The following is a 20,136-nucleotide window of genomic DNA, read 5'->3' as shown; positions in this document are numbered from 1 at the left end:
GGGACCAACACAGGAAACATAAAAAAATAAAAGAAAGATGCCTCTCTGGACCTGAGGCAGAGAAGAGCAAGTTAGGATTCGGCCATGCCTAATGCAGTTCTCTCAGATTAAGAGAAATTAGCTCCGGGGCTGGAAAAAGAATGTCTGCTTGTGCAGTCACCGTTTGCTGCCATCTTTCAGCAGAAGAATCATAACCTAGCATGGATGGATCCAGTCTTGGTTCTCCACCTGAGCCAGGGATATCGAGGAGAGCAGCTAGGTTTAGATGGGGACAGGGTATTCATCCAGGGGTACTGCATGAGGGATAGGACATTCAGCAGACACAGCCAAAGATCTGCCGCTCACCTTTTATGTGCTTCTTTCCTGGGTTTAATCTTTCTCATGGAGGCTGTAAACATCTCACCACAAACATTTTAGCAAGAAGTTCAGAATAAGCTGAAAAAATGGTAGGAACTTTGTTAGGAAATGCTAGTCTTTGCAGACTTCTATTTTATTTGTTTATTTTTGGGTGCAGGTACTGTGGGATTTGAACTCAGAGCCTCATTACATTCTTCATGGCTTTATCACTCAAGGCTGGCACTCTACCACTTTAGCCACAGCTCCACTTCTGACTTTTTGATAGTTGGGAATAAGAGTCTCACAGACTTTTCTGTCCAAGCTTGCTTTGAACACAGTCCTCCGCTTTCTGATTTCTAAGTAGCTAGGATTACAAGTGTGAGCTAACAACTCCTGGTTTAGAATTTTTAAGTGAAATAATAAGTATTTAAATTCCACAGAGATATTTATGTAAGTAATGGGTTTTTCAAGCTGTGTTGAACTGACATAGTATAGGTTGACGAAAAAGGGAGAACCCTACTACCAATTACCCCCTATCAAGCCTTCTTTATTCTATTTGAATAAGTAAGGATTTTTCTTTTCTATTTGTTTGTTTATGCCAATAGTAGGGCTACAATTCAGAGCCTTGTGATCTTCCTTAGTTCTTTTGCTCAAGGTTGATGCTATACCACTTGAACCTCCACTTCTGTCTTTTTGCTGCTTAGTTGGAAACAAGAATCTCTTAGATTTGTCTGCCCAAGCTGGCTTTGAACAATGATCTTCAGATCTCAATAGCTAGGATTACAAGTCTGAGCCATCAGCTCCTGACTTCCATTTGGAAAATTATTTTCATTTTAGATGTTCATGGCTTTTGTTCATTTCATTGCAGGTCTAGGACAGCTGAAAATAAATTAATTAGACCTTGAGATGTTAGTGACATTTAGTCTGAATTCTCATTATTTTGAAGTAAATAATCTGGCTACGAAATAGTTTAGCTTCTGCGCTGAACCTAAAGGAGAAAATTCCCTCTTTCTTCCAGGAGGGGAAAGCTACCATTGTGAAGTCAAACCACTCAGCTGTATCTGTGATCTCAGCCACAAAGAAATTGCAGTATCAGACTTGGCTCTGTTTCAGTAGACCATGTTGCCTGATAAGGTTAATTGATTTCCATTGCTTTTAATTAACAAAATTTAAGTTTTTTATCAAATGAGACTGACTGGGCTTGACATGGGTAGATGGAAAGATGACAGGTGTCATTCCCATAGTTAAAGGATGGCTTGGACCCTGTGAAGAGCTAAGAGGACCTCATTAATGATGGAGTCACACAGTCCAGAGGGATGGATGGGCAACTATGCCAGGGAGCATATCACTACCCTTTTACTCTTGAGATTCAAGCCTCATTGGAGACTAATTGACTACTTGGAATAGCAGCGTTTGGAAATCCATCATTTCTTGTTCCCAAGTCTCCAAAATGAGCAGTTGTCAGCATATCTCCATGACAATCTAACCTGCCACTGAGGTGATTCCTCCTTTAGGCAAAACATGAGTGTCAGGTTCTTACATCAGATAGTGTTTTTTAGAAGCCAACACCATCCTGGGCAGGACAAGCTCTACTGGAGAGCAACCTGAAGTCTCTAGCATTGTAAACACAGGGCCATCTCCTGCCTCTAAACTGCCATCCTTCATCCTCTCTCCTCGCACTGCCAGTCCCATACATCTCCCGCACATCTTCCCAGCGTCTCTCAAAGATGACTTCCACATGGCTTTGTTTGTGTGTCTAACAACACTTGGGTGGCAGGCAGACTCGGTCCTCATCAGCTTGGACAATCTTTCTGCTTTAGAAGCCTTTCAGTGAATTGGAAGGGATTTTTCCGGCCATATGTACAGGTAGGAGTAGATGGCTTAAAATTTCTAGTCCAGTGATATCCATATTCTATTCGAACACAACCATATTGCATTGTATAACCATGAGTGGAGGACAGGGTTTTTTAAACACAGGTGCAGTGATGATGAGGTGAGTCTATGTGATCTATTTTTGCCCTGTTTGCTCATATGCTTTGCATCAAACACATAGCTCTTTCTAGGGCAATCATTCTCCTCTTCGCTCTAGGGGGTATGACAGATAGAGGCCTGGAAGGGGACTTAAAAGGAGAACTGTAAAGTGTGTGATTTGTTCTTATGCTTTGGGAAGCTTGGGATGTCTAGCCAAGGAATATGATCCAGAAGCCTCAAAGCCATCTTCCTGCTTTCCCTAGAAACACATTCTCGATGTTTCCTTCTGATGAATCTTCCTTTGTGGATCCTAAGAAATAACGTAACTTCTTCAAGCCCGATGTTATTAATTCCTGCTTTGGGTTCACAGGAGTAGATTTCAAAAACATTTTAAGGGAACAAAGTTTTCCCTCTGATTAAACCAAAGGAAGTCATCAGAGATGCCTATAGGAAATAGGTAGGGATAGGAGCCTTCCTGCAGAGCATTGTGCTTTTATCCTGATTCCTGGTAGAGGAGAAATACCATAGGCCAAGGTCATCTGCAAGTCATTTGAAAGTCAAGGGACCTTTTGATATCCTTGCTTTCTTCAAGGATATGATGGTAGATCTGGAAATAACAGGAATACACTGCTAATCACATCCATATGGTTCCTTTACACACACAGATTCACAGAGATAAGGTCATATTCTGAGGTTCCAGACAGATTAAAACAATTTGATTTGGGACCTACTTGTATTTACTTGTTAGATATTAATGTGCTGACAACTTTCATTAAACTCTCTGTGTGTGTGTGTGTGTGTGTGTGTGTGTGTACTGAGTTATGAACTGTCTCTTAGCTTTCTTGCTTAAGGCTAGCACTCCTACTTGAGTCACAGCCCCAGTTGCAGCTTTTTGGTGGTTAGCTGGAAATAAAAGTCTCATGAACTTTTCTTCTCAGTCTTGTTTTGCTCTGTGTTTCTCCGATCTCAACCCCTTGAGTAACTAGGACTACAGGAATGATCTACCATCACCTGGCATTAATGTTTATTTTTTGAGTACTAGGTATTGGGAATCCAGAAAAATGTTGGAAAGGAGAACCTAGTGTGGAGCTCACACTCTGCCAGTGTAGGAAAGAGGGAATGTGGGTAGATAGATGCATAATAAGCCAATGGTGTCAGTGCTATTCAGGGAATACATACAGAGAGAAGGCCAGGAGAGTATTCATTTATAGGAAGTATTAGAAATACATTTCTGACATTCAGAAAAGATGGGAAGGAAGGATGCAAGGGAGAAAATGTGCCCCAATGAAAAAGCCTGTTCTAAACTGAGGGATCTCCAAGGGTAATGCCTTTGAACTTCACAATTATTTTACTCTTCATCATAGGAAGCACACACTTAGAACTGTACATGTTCATATCCAAACACTTCAACTTCTCTTGCTCTCTTTGTCTCAGTTTCTCATACATTCACACTCATAATTACAAAGCTAAGATAGTTATATAGAGATCAGCTATTTAAAAAAATAAAAAGGAGAAGGTGGGTGGATCACACAGGATTTTCAGACTGTAGATGAATCCAAGGCGGAACAATCTCTAGAGCCTACCACTCAGCCATCATTCCTGAACTGTGCTAAGCAGGCAGCAAAGTATCTGAGTAGTGCATCATGAATGGTTGGCATTGGCCAGCAGTGTCCACATCAAGATAACCGAAAGAGTCAATGATACTCTGGAGGCATGGAAGTTCAAGACCAGTTTATGATTTGTATGTACTCATCGACCAGTGGATGAGAGGGAAGGTGATGTCTTATTGAAATGTATGGAAGTCCCATGCTCCATAGACAGAAGCAGTATTTATAGGCATTTTCTGGGCTTAAAGGGAGCACTAAAAGTTCTCCAGCAGCAGTAGTGTATGGGGTTCAGTCAGCTGCAGATGGATTGCACCCAGTGAGTTCATTTTTATTTACAGAGTTTTTGTAGTACTTAAAGGTTGAACTTTTTTTTTTGGTTGGTTGGTTGTGGGGCTTGAACTGAATGTTGTCCCTGAGTTCTTTGTGCTCCAGGCTAGTGCTCTACCACTTTGAGCCAGAGTGCTACTTCCAGTTTTCTGGTGGTTAATTGGAGCTAACAGTTTCCATGACTTTCCTGTCCAGGTTGGCTTCAACTATTCTTATGAGCCAAGTCCTGTGTTGACAATTTTTTGGGAGGGTGGCAGTGGTGGTGGTTCTCTTAGGTTTCTAGAATCGAAAGGGTTCTACCGAACAATATAAGATACTTTCCTTAAAAGGTGCATATTCTCAGGTCAAGTGGGGCCCAAAATGGCGGCCAGCCAGTACCGGTGTTTCCTTAAGCTCTGTGAAGAGTGGCTCATGGACGAGATCAAACAAGGCCGGCACTTTCCTGCAGCAGCGGGTAGCATAGGCCTTTGGGGGGGGAGGGGGCAGAGGAGGAGGGAAAGAAAACACGCAGGTTGAAGAGTTTGAGGCCTGTGATCAAATGTCTGAGAGTTTAGCACAACTCCATTTAAACTACTACAAGTGTCCTCACCCCAGAGACACCAGTTTCAGTGGCCTGTCCGTGGAAGAATACAAGCTGATCCTTTCCTCAGACACCTGGGAAGAAGACACCACGTGGAAGAAGCTGCAGGACAAGTTTGCCCCTAAGGGGTCTGAGGAGAAGTATAAAGCCTGGGCTTGGATTTTATCTTGTCCACATACTTCAGTGGACTCTTGTAGATTGCTTTCATCAATAAACCACTGGCTTTCCCCTCCCCCCCCAAAAAAGTGCATAGTCTCATATCACAAGACAGTAGTATGTAGACAACCAACAGCAGGGATCCAGCAGAGAACATAGCAACATAAACTTGACTGTAACCAGCCTGGGAGGAGAGGCTAAGATTTTTCATAAGAGGAAAATGGGGCAGCAGTAGGCAAAGGGTAGACCTCATTTTATTTTGTATTAAGACAATATGAAGGCTTGACTGACTAGAAGTGAAGTGGAACCACCTTGGCTCAAAGAAAGGGATAGGTGAAAATATTGGGAGCTGGGGAGCGCCTGTGAGCAAGTCTCCATGTCCAGGGCTTGTCAAGAGCAGAATTTAGCGGCTCAGACCATTGGGAGGGGAGCAACTATATGTTTTCTAATCATGAGCCCCGTATTATTAGCTGTCAGTTCTACCGCTCATCGAAACCCCAGGGTTTTCCATCTTTAAAATGAAGAGCCTATGCTCTAGCACATATTAAATATTCAGTGAAGAGGTATTTCTATTGGTCATCCAGTCAAAATGGAGAGGGCATTATAGGTTATCATGAAGCACTGTAACTTCCTACAGTGAGAGAAAATGGAAGTTGTAGTGTAGAAATTGGATCTGTTGCCAGCTGCTATACTCAGTTCTTGAAAGTGAGTGAGAAGAATGAAACAAGGATGATGGGGAAAGAAGCTCAGGCTGATTTGGCAAAGGAGTCTGGAACCCATCTCTTGAGCCAAGCTAGCTCCTTGAAGATCTCCATCCCCTCCCATGCTGATACTATGATGCTACTGAGGGACCCAAGGTGTTGGGTCAGTCAGGCCAGATGCTGATACACTGACCAAGATGATCTCTTCATTGAATATTTTTATTATCTTTAAGTAGTTAGACAAAAGAGTTGCCATGTTTATGAATACAGTGCATCATGATCAATGTCACCCCTTTCAACATTCTCACACACCTGTCTCAACCCACCTTTTCCCTTAGTTATCTTAATTTTAGGTTATATATTGAATTTTTTGCCACTTAACGAAGCAGGTTTTGGGTACAATCTGTGTCACCACTTCAACATCTTCATCCCCCTTGGACCCACCACTTCCCTTATATTTCTCAATTCTGTGGTATATACAATGAATTTGTACCCACGTTCTCCCCTCTTTCCCCCTTCTTCTCTTCTTCAGCCCATTCTCCCCCGCTTGCAAGTACCCATTTCTTGGTACTTATTTTGTTGGGCTTTGTCTTACACCTTTTAAAGAATTATACTATTTGCACTCTCCGTAGAGCCTATTATACTTTAGTTAATTCATGTGTAACCCCTTGCTTAACTACTTAGAGATTTATAGACATATTCTAGCGACCACAAATGAGGGAAACTAGGCAACCTTTGTTTCTCTGGGTCTGGCTTACTTTGCTGAATAGAACTTTTTCCAAGAAACAGAACCTGTCTAATGTTTGACAGTATAGTAAGCTCCAAGCTGGAGAGATGGTTGGGAACACACTAGTTTTCCTTCCAGCAGGCTGGGAATAAGGCCCTTTTGGAGCCTCTCTCCATCTTTTCAACCCATTGTAGCAATTTCAGACTGCATCAAAGTGGTAAATCCTGCCTTCAGATCTTTTCCCTGAGATTCCTGTACACAGTAGCTCTGCCACTTACTAGTTGGCTGGAAAGACTATTGGTGGAAGGTTTCCCTATTGATCCTTTCTGTAGAAAAATATATAAAGAGATATTTGGATAAAAGTATCAAGCACAAGCTGACACAGCCCTTCAGTCTCAATTCCTTCTGTCGATTGCCCCAGTATTCCTGGCAAAAATGGCCCACCCCTGCCTCAGTTCATATGACATCACCAGCTGGGCAGGTTATCAGAACTGGACCGAGGGTACTGGGGACAGAGGCTGCTTTAGCAAGAGCTGGTGGCAGGTGAAGCCCTGTGCTTTTTCAATATCAGAGTAGACATGAATGGAATGTCTGAGGCCAGCAGGATTGCAGGACTCACAGGCTGTCATTGAAACAATTGCATTCAATGGAGGAAAACAAATACACTTTCCACTCACAACTGCCAATGTCTTTCAATTCTGAAGAATAGAAAATAAGTTGATGGAAGAGGGACAAAGAAACCAGGCCTGCTTCCCCCATCATGGACAATACAAGGATGTGATAAGCAATGTTCATTCATTTGGTAATCGCTTCTGAACAAGGTGTGACTTGGCAATATTAAAATACAGCCTGGCTGTTTATACCTTCTTCTGTTGCTTTCACATTCTCTCTTTTTTATTTATAGGTTTGGTGTCTGCAAAATTGCTCTATGTGTGTGTGTGCACGCATGTGTATGCGCACGTGTAGATGCATGTATGTGCACCTATGCTAGGTCTTGAATTTGGGCTTTCTGATCTTTCTTGGCATTTTTTCACACACTACTACTAGAGTCATACCTCCACTTTCAGTGTGTTTCTTGTTCATTAGAGATAAGAGGCTCTCGAATTTGTCTGCCTGAGTTGGCTTCAAATCATGATCCTCAGATCTCAGCTTCCTGTGTAGCTAGCCACTGGCATTGGACATTGTGTTTGCAAAATCATGTCTTTTAGAATTTCTGTGTACCAGGTTTTGTCCTGGATAGAAACCAGATTTCCTTTGACTTCTTTGAGAAAAAAAGATTTCCTTCCTTTGAGTTCTAGGTGGATGCCACTTTGACATGCAAACCACTGCAAAAGTAGAATATTGAGGTAAAGGATGAGAATTGGCAAAAATGAGGGCTGTCTTGCTTTTACTTCCAAAGTCAATTGACTGTAGAATATGTAAGGCTTCTTCCTGCAGTAGCAAATAAAGGCACTAAAGTGGCTGCTGATTTTCCCAAATAGCTTAGAATGCATAGCAAATGTCACAGGCTTAACGGCAAGTAAGTTGAAGTCCCAGTTGTCCTCATGGCCCTGGAGGTGGACCCTACAAACCATCTGCAGGAATCCATGGTTCCCCAGGCAATGGTGATCATTTCTCCTGCCTTGGAAGACCAGGCATCTTTTAATAAAACATTTATCAGTAGTGGTGTGGCGGGTGACTGGGTCAGTGGGTGGCTGCTTACAGAAACAGAGGGAGTCTTTGTATTGTTAAGACTCCCAGAGAGTAGTATACAGGTGACAGGTGTTCAGAAATGCTCTCTGAATGGTGGGCAGATGTTTTAGCATTGCTCACCTTAGGAAATTTTTTTAAGCTAGTGACATTTCATATCCTGCTTGTCATATTTAAATATGCCTATTACTGCAATATTTCTACTTCTGTAAAGTTTCTTGCCAGGGCCTGGAATGAAGTGTGTGTGTGTGTGTGTGTGTGTGTGTGTGTGTGTGTGTGTGTGTGTGTGTGTCTGTCTGTCTGTCTGTCTGTCTGTCCTTTGCTTCCATGATAAGATGCTATGCCCATATGGGCCATTCTTCATTATATATTCATTTGGTTCTCTGTTGCCCTTGCAAAGTTAACAACCTTAAAAATTGGATGCTTCTCACTGGTTCTGTAATGAAGTCGCAGTTGGTCTCCAGGTCTAAGCCCAGGTGTAGTGTTGCTAAATTGAAGGCTGGCCTTGAGCATCAGGAGAATGCTAAATACTTCTGGGTGTGGAAAATCCTCAGATGTCACAAAAGGGAGAGGGCAAGTCCTCACATCTTGTACTAACATACGGAAGTGTGAGAAAGTAAGGAAGAAGAGATGCTAAGAGCAAGGACAGTCACTAAAATTAGACCCTCTGACAGCAGCAGCCACCTGCCCTTCCTTTCAGCTCACTCTTCTCACGCCAGAAGAAGTGACAACTTGAGACAGGAAAAATTTGTTTGCTTTTAATCTACTGCTTACTGCATTTTTACTATATTTCGGCAATAGGGATTTTTCAATTTATTATCTCATTTTCTACTCCAAAACCTATGAATGGGGTTTTATGTTAGCTTCTACTTCAAAACAATGAAATCTTATCTATCTTAGACTCTAAGGGCCTTTCTGAAGCCATGTATTTGTTCAATATATGAACTTTGACCTTGATTTGTCCAGATCTTAATTCTTAGTCACTAGGTTCTCCTAGATTCTGCTGTTTCTCTTTCCCTGTTTCTGTTTCTCTGTCTCTGTGTCTTTGTCATTGTCTCTGTCTCTGTCTCTCTGCCTCTCCCTCTGTCTCTCTCTGTCTCTGTCTCTCTCTCCCCTTCCCTTCTTCTGACCTTAGTGTATTCTACTTAGTAAGTCTCCTTCATTTTGAAAGTGCTTCCTTTCCTTCTCCCTGTTCCAAGATGGACCCTGATCTAGACTACACCTGTGCCACAGCCCCACATTCAGAGGTTTGGTATTTTTGTTCTTGTTTTTTGGTGGTAATTTGATATAAAAGTGTCTCATGGATTTACTTGCCTGGTTTGGATCAAACTGTGATTCTCATATGTCAGCCTCCTGAGTAGCATGAGCTACTAGTACCTGACTTAGTTGTGTCATTTTTTAAAGCTGTTTCATTGCTGTCTTTGCACTTCAGTTGTCTTTTTACAAAAGAGAGGGAAGATTTTTCAAAAAGTCTGCTCCTCTGAATTAGGCATATGAAAACATTTTTTCTAGATTATGAGCCAGTCAAGGCCACAAACCATTTCCTATTTCCCTCTGTGTCCTCAATACTCAGGAAGCTACCTAGTATATACACTAAATATTCAGTGCATATCTGACCATCATCATAATAAAAGCCAACGTTTTCAGTATTGTCATATCCCACGAATTGTACTGTATAAACTGTACTCTGATTTTATCTATTAATCTGTAAAATATACTAAGTTTGTTATCTCATTCTCCTATTGGACTCAATTAGGCTTTAGAAGTAAGTTTCCCCAAACCCCTAGCTAATTCTCAGCATTTAAACGTACTTTAAAGAGTGTAGAAATATCAAGAATGTGAAGTGCAAGCTGAACAATAGTCAAAATAGACCCCGTAACCCCACAGAGTTCTCTCAAGCTTTGTCCCTATGTGACTACAAGTATCTCTGGCAGTGAGGGTTAATACCCTGGAAGAGAGAACATCATAACTCAAAGCCCAGGCCTGTTTGTTCAGGGCCCTGGTGGACCTGATTTCTAGCTTGTGGTAGATTTGGCCTTTTCTGGACCCCCAAGTAGGAGCTCCTCACCAGGTGGGGTCCTAGACTCTGCTGGTCAGGATTGATTGGCAGTTCTGTGTCTACCTACCCAGGAATCTGGTGTTCGGTTTAGGCTCATAGAAATGCTGTCATATCCTTTGTCTCTAAGGAAGAAGTCAGGTGAAAACCTGTTTGAAAGAGAATTGAATCTTAAAGAGATAAAGAAGGTAGCTCTGTTTAAGAGGCTGAATCCTCAGAGCATAGGAGCTACTGTCTTAGAGACTCAAAGGCTAATCCCACAGCCCTTTCCTCTAACATCCCTGTCTAGAAATCTGGCCCTGGTGAATTTCTTTGAGCAGCCGACACTCCAGATGGACATGGAAGGCCACGTTGTCCTTGCAATTAGGATAACTAGTCATGCCAGAATCTAAGTGGAAACTTCATCCAAATATATAATGTGGGTCCTTCTAGTACATACTAGACCTAGTAATGCTGACACTTCTGTCCCTTCCTTTTACACACACACACACACACACACACACACACACACACACACACACACACTATTCTCTATTCTCTTTCTTTCCTTTCCTGCATTAAATGGGGACATAAAAAGGTGGAGTACATCTCTTACTTGTTTAGGGAGGGCAAGAAGATTTTTAAAGATAAAGTGACAAGAAAATAAAGCATCGAGGAAAAGCAGGCTTTAGAATTGCACTCCGTTTTGCTGAAGAAAACAGGAAAAAGATGAGCAAGAAATGAGGCTTAATTTTAATGAAGGGAAATTTGCAGCTAAGTAAAGAGAAATTGCAGGAAGTGGATTCAGAGAAGAGCAAGGCCTCACATTCCGTTGTGAGGGACAAGTGTTTGTTCTTGAAGAGACTACATTAGCATACAAAAGATGGAGAGACACAAGAGATGCAAGTAAGACACAGAACAGCCCTCTGAAAAGCAAAAAAGAAGGGACCCACTGTCTTCTCGGATGAGTTCTGTGGAGGTCAGCTAAGGACAGCTCTCTCTGTAATTCACAGTTCTCCTCCATATGAACACTTCGAACATGGAAAAGATGCTGCATATCTTGGCAGAATATCATCTCTCATTTCCTCCCTCCTGCCTGCCTGGAGCAACTAGATCAGATTTCTCAAGAATGAACTCCTAGGATACCTTAAATTGCATTACTGTTTATTGCCTATTAAAAGAATGAAAATTCACCTATGTACCTTAATTGAGGTAAAGTAAGGTGAATAATATATTACATATGTATATACATATATAAATACACACACAATTATAATCTTGTTTCTTTCTGGTTCTTTTTGCTTTTTTATGGGGGAGGCAGGGAGGAGTCAGTACTAGGGTTTGACCTCAAGGCTTCCATAGGTAGATTGGTCTCTAGCCCTTTATATTCTGTTTAATTTCAAAAAGAGTCTCACTTTTTAAAATTCTGGCCAGCTTAGACAGAGATGCTCCTATTTACAGTTTCCACAGTATGTGTAATGACTCCAAGCTATTGTTTGAAATGGAGTGGCTTGTGAAGTTTTTCTTTTTTTTTTTTTGCCCTGAGCTATCCTCAAACCTTGTTCCTCTCACAGCCTCCTGAGTAGCGAGGATTACAGAGGTGAGCCACCTCATCTGGCACTTATTGGACTTTTTATACTAAAATCTCCCTGAAGAAGGAGATCTGGTGACTTGGCTCAGGGTGAAATTGGACTTCTGTCACTTCTCCTTGCCCAGAGTCCTCGTCAACTTCCTGGAAGGCAGGACACAGGCAAAGTTTCTGGAATCTGGAATAGTAAATATAACACTTACAAATTCGAATCATTTTCCTAGAAAAGAAAACTTAGGCCAGGCGCTGGTGTCTCATGCCTGTCATCTTAGCTACTCAGGAGGCTGAGATCTGAGGATCACAGTTCAAAGTCAGCCTGGGCAGGAAAGTCCATGAGACTCTTATCTCCAATAAACCACTCAGAAAACTAGAAGTGGCATTGTGGCTCAAGTGGTAGAGTGCTTGCCTTGAGCTGAAGAGCTGAGGGACGGCACCCAGGCCCAGAGTTCAGGCCCCACAACTGACAAAAAAAAAAGCCTAGGATGTGAGAGGTATAGATATCAGGTATATATCATAAAAGATATAGAATTATATTTAGAATACTACATGCTAGTCTCTATATAGATGTGGTCTATAGTATGCAATGCTGTTCATATATAGTATGTATAGTATTTTTCTGTGTAGAATATTATATACTAGCCAAATATATTCTATAGATGTATAATGTATACTATATAACTCCATATGATATTCAAAATACAATATGCTATTATACATCTATAAAACTCTATCTGTATACATATCTATATTCATAGTATTATAGATATATTGCATATATTATATATATCTTTTAAACTAGATTTAATTATATAAATTATTTTACTTCAATAAATATTATTTTATATGATCAGAAACACATGAGCATTTTACCTTTGTTTCTCCCCCTAGAATATCCTCCTTTGCTCTCACTGTGTGTGAATGCCCAGAGTTCTGTATAATTTATCAAATTATCTAAATCAAATGCATACCCATCTACCTGAATGCACATATCAAAACTGAAATTCAATTGTCTATGAAAAAGAAAGCTGGAATTTAGTGCCCTACTGAAACATAAAACCATCCCAGCTTCTTTCTAAAGTAGGGCTAGCTGAGGGCAAACAGACCCTAACCTAGGTCAAGGAGTCAGGGTTAAAGTATGGAGCTGAGCCTTCCCTTCAGGCCCTACAATGATGATGGACTAGAGCAGAGGAGGCTTCTGGGAATTCCTTCTAAAGATTTCCTCTCTTCTCAAGCAACAAGGTATTGTTTAAATCTGGATTTCCTCACTTTCTTGGAAGTTGTAGAAAACTGCAGAAAGCAAGGTTCTTCTCCAGCTGGATTCCAGCCCCATTTTCTTGGATAGCTGGTCGGTCCACTTGGCTGGACTTAGTGTCATTGCAGGAAAGACATCATACCAGTCCATCCCTAGTTCTCTCTCTCTCTCTCTCTGAGATGCCTGAAACCTTAGATTTGACTAACATAGAGATAATGTCTTCAGACATGGAACTCAGAAACCAGATGTTTTCAGTAAAAAGCATGGGGTGGAAGGGCAGGTTGGGGAGGAGTGTGGGGGACGGGGGGAGGCGGGGGGGGTGATATAGGAAAAAGAAAAAAGAAAAAAAATCTCTTCAAATGCTCAGGAAGAGCCACAAAATGCTGAAGTAAATCCTTATCAGGAATTTTAATGAGCAAAATAAAATATGAAATCTGTATGATTAAAATCAAATCTTCCCCCTTCTGCTCGGCTAGCTCAGACTGCCAAAATGAAGGCACAGACAGGCACTGGGAGGCCTTTTGTATTTAATTACTGCCAGGGATTTTTTTTTCTCAGTTCAAAGCTCTCTCTCAAGCCCCCACAGGGGTAATAGAGAACTTGAGAGAACAAATAAGTGGCCCTCTGAGTGATTTAGAGGCCTGGACAACAAACAATAAACATTTTAAAGAAGTAGAGAGACCCAGGCTAGTTTGCTTTTGTTTGTGTCCCTACTGGGGTGAAGGCCACAAGTGAAATATAGGGGAGCTAGAAAGTGGACACGGCATCTACTCTGTATGAGCCCCCTTTTCCTCCTCTCAAACCCATAGTCTTGGGGTTGGAAGTGGGAAGACTTTATCCACGCTGTAATCTATAGGCCAAGACCCCTTGTTACAGATTTTCTTTTTTCCTGTTTCAAGGCCTGGTAGATACCTCAGCCCACGTGAAAAGATGGGATTACTTTCACACTTTGAGCAGCGCCCTTGGCATGGCTCAAATTTTTTTTTCTCACTCTTGAAGCCTTTCCTTCCTTCGTAGCCATTTAGTGGTTGTTTTTTGAAGTTCTTCAGTGGCACACATTAATTGGGAACATCTATTTGTATTATATCTATGCTTTTATTGTATATACCATTTGCATTCAGATTTGTTTCATTCCAAGATGTAATTGATTTCATCATGTAGGAGTGAGTGTTTTACATTATGTGTTAGCATGGGCTAGGCCACAAGCTGCTCCTAGGAGTCTCTGGAAACCCAAACTTCTGCTTCTCAGAGGAGGAGGTGATAATTGATATTTTGTCACCAGGTACCCTTGTGAGGACTGTAAAACAGGGGTGCCTATCTGACAGATGCATATCCCCAGCTTGTCTGTGTGAGTTGGAGTGAAATAGAAGATGGTAGGTTTGGACAGCAATGTCTCCATATCCCTGGGTGCTAGCACTAGCCAATGTGTGGTGTAACATTTCTGTTTGATACTGTCTAGGGGTCTTGGGATCTTTCTCTTTCCCAAATAAAGAACTGAAAAAAAAGGGAGACATAAAAAAGGGGATAGAAGTTATGCTTATTTGAATGTAAAAGTAAGGCATCAGGGACGGAAGCAAGCCTCTTAGCTACTAGTGGGTTGGTATAAGTCCCCAAACAGAACTCCTGCGTGACAGAGCCATCTTATGCCAAATGAAGTCTTGTCCATTCTCTCCTGGAGCAAGGAGGAGGAGAGCACAGATATCTGAGTGTTTGAGAGTAAAAAGGAGGCTGGGAAATTGATTGTCCAATGAAGGTCTATCTTTTCCTTTTGGGACAGTTGCAGATGGTCTGACATCTGGTTGGGTCACTCCCCACTCACACTAAGGGGAGGACGACTGTCCTCTGGGCAGGTATGCCCCTGGGTTGTCAATGGTTTTGCTTTTTGTCAGAGCCTTTAGTTCAGCTTTCCAGAGTCTCAGGAAGACCAGGAACCATTGTCTCCATCAGGCTTCCTTTGCTTTCACAGGGTCTTTGGATGACTTGGGAATGGAGTCTCCACCCCTTGTCTCAGCTTCCCAGACTCCCCAGGGAGGGGAGGGGTTGTCTCCCTCACCTGGCACTGTCTCTTCCTATCTGCCTATTCTTTCTTCTGCTGCTTCTTTCTCTTGTTCATTGTGTCCAACTGGACTCATGTGCTCCCTTAGCCATTTCAGCAACTTGATTTCAATTTAGTGTCTTTTCATAGCAACTTAATTTGTTTAAGACAGGTCTTGCACAAATTCTTGCTGAGGAATATGCCATTTGTAATTGCTCAGTTGTTTCACCAAATGCTTTCTGAGTAGCTATGTGTTTGGCACCAAGCCGACTTCCGGGACTAGAGCAGCAGTGGGGTGGGGGCGATGAGAGAACCTGGACAACAAACTGCAAATGAAATATGGAGAAGGTATTAAAGCCAGAGCCAGAGAGGGTGAAGGAGATGGATAATGAACAATTATGCATGCTGGGTGCTGGTGACTCACACCTGTAAACCTAACTACTCAGGAGGCTGAGATCTAAGGATCCAGGTTCAATGCCACAGCAAGCAAAATAGATCCATGAGACACTTGTTTCCAATTAACTAGCAAAAAAGTCCAAAGTTAAACTGGCTCAAGTGGCAGAACATCAGTTTAGAGTGTAAAAAGCCAAGCAAGAGCACAGAAGCCTAGAGTTCAAGCTCCAGTTCTTGGCGAGTGGGAATGCGTGTGCACATGCACACACGCGTGCACACACACACACACACACACAGTCCCTGAATTGTTAGTTTTAGTAATTAGACATATTATCTGTATGTCATGCAAAGACTGAAGGATTCTTCTCAGATGCATGATGGTACTTTTTTGGGGGGTTCTGATCACTAATGCTTAACTAGTACGTGCCAGAATCAACCTGTCAGTTTTAAATTTTCTTAACCCAAAATTGCCTGGGGTCCAGCTAGTCTTATTGACTCAGAGTATTTGGTTGGTTTTGCCTCAGCATCTGTGTTTAAAGGCAGACTCCAGGTGAAATTTTGTGCAAATCTCTGGTTGGAAAAATACTAAGGAATGTGTCTTAACTGACAGGTGACCCTCACATGTCATCTGGATGTGTCTGTAATACCCAATATATCTATCTTTAATCTCAAACTGGATTCCCAGATACCTACCTTTAATTCATCCCTGTCCAGTTCTTATCAGTGAAGCTGCCTGAAGAATAACACTGATTTTAATATTAATCTGAATAGAGCATGGATTGGTGGACAAACATGCTGGGGAGAAAGATCACATAATGCTTTCAGCCATAAGTGATCATTAAATCCTATTTTATTATTTTATTTTGTTTTGCTTTATTTTTAGCAGTATGGAAGTCTGAACTCAGGGTCTCATCCTTTCCTTTACCCCCATTATACTGGTACTTTGTGAGCCCAGGAGTGCACCTGGACTTCCATCTGCCTATTTACATTCTCTAGAAACTAAGGAGGGTAGCCATGTACCATTGAATCTAGCTATTGTTTGAGAAGGGGTCTTGTGACCATGTGTGCTCTGGCTGCCCTTGAACTTCAGTCCTTCTAGTCTTGACTTCCTACGTAGATAAATTACAGGCACGAGCCACTGGTACCAGACAGATCATTTTGAAATATTTCTTCTTTCTCTCTTATTATTTTTTTAAATAGCAGCAGCATCTTTTCAAATAATTATTGAAAGTTGATGGTATGTGTTAATATAAAACCACATACATTGCATGCATGCATATATGTAAATATTTTATGGGTAGACTTCTGATTGACCTTAGATTGTTTGAAACAGCATGGTTTCTATGTGTCATCCTGTTTGAGGTCAGCAGCTGAATTCAATCATTATGAGTACTCATAATCACTACTTTCAGGGTTGATATAGTCTTATAGGTATTGTTATTTTGCACAATGGCCACCATCCCAGATCTGTAGCTAATCTGCATTTGCATAAATTGATGAAGACACACAGATTTATTGGTGTGGAAACTGAAACAAAGAGGAAGACCTGTTTTAAACCATTGACATAACCCAAATGGCAGTCACCCCTTCCCAGAGTGGCTACATTGCAGGAACCTCTTTCTAGTCTCCTTAAAGATGATATCCCACCTGACAGGAGGAGAAGAAATACTTAGGAATGGCCACAAGAATGCATGCACAAATGCATGCCCACATAGAAGCACATACAAACACACTCACATATGTACACATTCATCTGTTTAGATATTTATACTCACAGTTACACAAAAAGTGTTCCTGCCCCGCCTCTTCTGTGCAGACACTCCGATACAATCTGTCTTTTGAATACATCCTCCAAACTAAGTATGAATAAAATCAATTGAACTAAAATCAATGTGCTTCTGTAGCATTGCTTACAGTCTAAGTGAAAATGAAGCCTTTGAAGTTGTCTTCCCAGAGTAAATACAGCTTTTGGTGGTGGTAGGAAGATGGAGTAACAGACCCTGTCTAGCACAGAGCCTTTATTCCATGGATCGGAGAGTACAGTAATTAGGAAACTGAAAGAAAATGAATAAATTATGAGTTTTGTTTCTTACAATATTTTCTCCTCTTAATCTCTACATGAGACAACCAGTGTGTCTGTTACCCCCATGCATGCATTAGATCTGATGGCTTTTTTCCTTTGACAACGGTAAAGGCTGGTAGCCCCTTAAACTGTGGGCATATGGGGCTTCCTGCTTTCCTCTACTACCTGAAGGAGAGTGAGTCTTAGTTCTCTGCCATACTCAACACTCATCTGGTAGGTTCTCACCCTCAACCCAGAGCTGGACTCTGGGCTGCTCTTACTGTATTCTGAACACCTGGACAAAAAAACCAAAACCATGGCCTCCATGAAATGCTTTCCTTCTAGATTGAACTTTCAGCAGAGTTGGTGGTGTGGATGATAGAAGGGCCTGCAGAGGGTCAGGCACACATCCAACTTTACATCCTGAGTGACATGACCAATGCCATTTATTTGTTCATTGACAAAGAAAGGTGTAGTGTTTTAAAACTTTATTTTCAAATTATGTAACACTGGAATTGGCAAAATGCATAACTTTCTTTTTAACTTATGAATGATGAAGGTAGACATTTATAACAGGCACTCAGATGCCTGCTCCATGAGAACCTCGGATTTTTTTTTCTTTTCATGAGAACATCTTAATGGCAGGAACTCTAATGCTTATCCCTTGCAAATTATCTCATTTGATTATAAGAAACTCTGAGATAGAAATAAGGTTACTATTTCTACTTTATGCATAATAAATATATAATCACAAAAGAGAACGTCTGAAAAGTCTCTTATAAAATAAGTGGAACAACAAAATGCAAAATTAGCTCCCTCAGGCTGACTAAAGGTGACTTTTTAAGATGAGGAGGACTGAGGAAAGAGGAATGGGATGAGGGACAGAGGGAGAAGACAAACAGGTATAAACTACTACAAATTGCCTTTTCAGATATCTTGTCTTGATTAACCAAAGACACGTTAGTGTAATAAATATTGTGATATTCAATGAGTCTCTGTACATGTTAGGGGAAAATAACACTTGTGTAATTCCAAACAATAAGAGAAATGAGAAAATGACTCAGGAAAAAAATATGTCTCTTTCCTGTACATAATATCTATTCCTTTAGAGATGATTTGCTATAGTTTCTCATGTTCCTATGCTCTGCAGCAAGGACAGACCTGTCCTCCATTAGTATTCATTACAGCACATTGACCACCAGTTTCTCCAGGGCATTTCCTAGAAGACTTTGAAGGTAAAGAAATACCCTTCTGAATCAACCTAAATGCAAATGCATTGGAAATTCTAAAACATTCAGTTTCTTTAAAATTACTCAAATAAATTAGACCAAAGACTTCTATTTTCTCAATACTGTGGAGTGACAAGGGTCTTTGGGTCCTAGTTCTTCCTCTAGTGCTATTCCCTGGAGCTGCAATTGTAAGCCTGAAACTAGATTGGGTACGATTGGCTCACTAGTCACTCTCTGTTTCTTTGAATCTTTGGACCTGGAGATATTTAGTACAGTCAATACTCCTATGCTCTCTGAAGGTTAAAGGGGTAGTGAGCACTAGTGGCTCATGCCTGTAATCCTAGCTACTCAAGAGGCCAAGATCTCAGGATTAAGGTTCCAAGAGCTCCTATGAGACTCTTATCTACAATTAACTACTTAAAAATGAGAAGTGGAGCTATGTCTCAAAGTGGTAGAGTGTTAGGCCTTGAACAAGAAAGGCTCAGGGACAGTACCCAATCCCTGAGTTCAAGCCCATGACTATCAAGAAAGAAAAAAAAAAAGGAAGGAAGGAAGGAAGGAAGAAAGGAAGGAAGGAAGGAAGGAAGGAAGGAAGGAAGGGAGAGAGAGATGGAGGGAGAGAAGGAAAGGAAGAGGAAGAGAGGGAGGGAGGGAGAAGAAGGGAGGAAGAGAGAGAGGAAGGAGAAAGGAAGTAAGGAAGAAAGGAAGAAAAGAAAGAAAGAAGGAAGGAAGGAGGGAAAGAAGAAAAATGAAAGGAAGAAAGCAAATGTAGTAGAGAAGAGCAGGCTAGGAAAAACGTCAAAAAACAATGTTAGGGATTTTTTTTCTTTCACTTTTTTATTTTTGATTTAGGTGGCTAGAGGATCCAGATAATGAATGTTGGAATCAATGGTGGAGACAATGTTTTAATTCCTGTGTAATCTTTTATTTTTTTTTGGGGGGGGGTGTGGATCACAGCAGGGCCATCACTAAATGCAACAACCTCCAAACCATTCTGAGAAAAGAATTTGAGCAAGGAATTTGCACCCTGTCAGGAGCTCAAAAGAAGCCTCTTGCTGTTAAGGGAAGGTCAGACACCAGCTGGGTGGCCTGTGAACTCTTCCTTCAGCAGTATTCAGAAGCAGCACTGTGGGGAAAGGATGCTCTGATTTTCCATTCACAGGCATCTCACCTGGGTGCATAACTAGACTGGGCTGCTTCAATGTCTTGGCTTGTCAACATGATGTGTCATGAATTTTAAAGAGAAAGCACTGATTAATGTCCTGTGTTAAAATGAACAGGTTGGAAGTAAAAGAAAAAAAGTAATTCCCAACATTTTAGGCCAGTAAAATCATAAGGCTGTTAATAAAGCAAGGTTGAAAGTTTGTCTATCTCTACAATTGACTGTCTAGGCATTTGAGTTTTCCCTGTAAAGACTGGAGATGGATTGACAACTGTCACTATTTACT

At 41.3% G+C, this 20,136-nt stretch overlaps 1 protein-coding gene and 1 pseudogene across 1 annotated transcript in view; both read left to right on the top strand.

Moving 5' to 3' along the window:
• Positions 1 to 20,136, top strand: part of Opcml (opioid binding protein/cell adhesion molecule-like) — a 1,175,213-nt gene that overhangs the window by 198,620 nt on the left and 956,457 nt on the right. The gene's annotated exons all lie outside the window — the stretch shown is intronic.
• Positions 4,602 to 10,542, top strand: LOC105980553 (annotated as a pseudogene).

The sequence above is a fragment of the Dipodomys ordii genome, unplaced genomic scaffold (genome assembly GCF_000151885.1).
Source record: "Dipodomys ordii isolate 6190 unplaced genomic scaffold, Dord_2.0 Scaffold10, whole genome shotgun sequence".
NCBI classification, from domain to species: Eukaryota; Metazoa; Chordata; class Mammalia; order Rodentia; family Heteromyidae; genus Dipodomys; species Dipodomys ordii.
The sequence above is the reverse complement of the archived record's forward strand: the minus strand, read 5'-3'. Positions and strand labels throughout refer to the sequence as shown.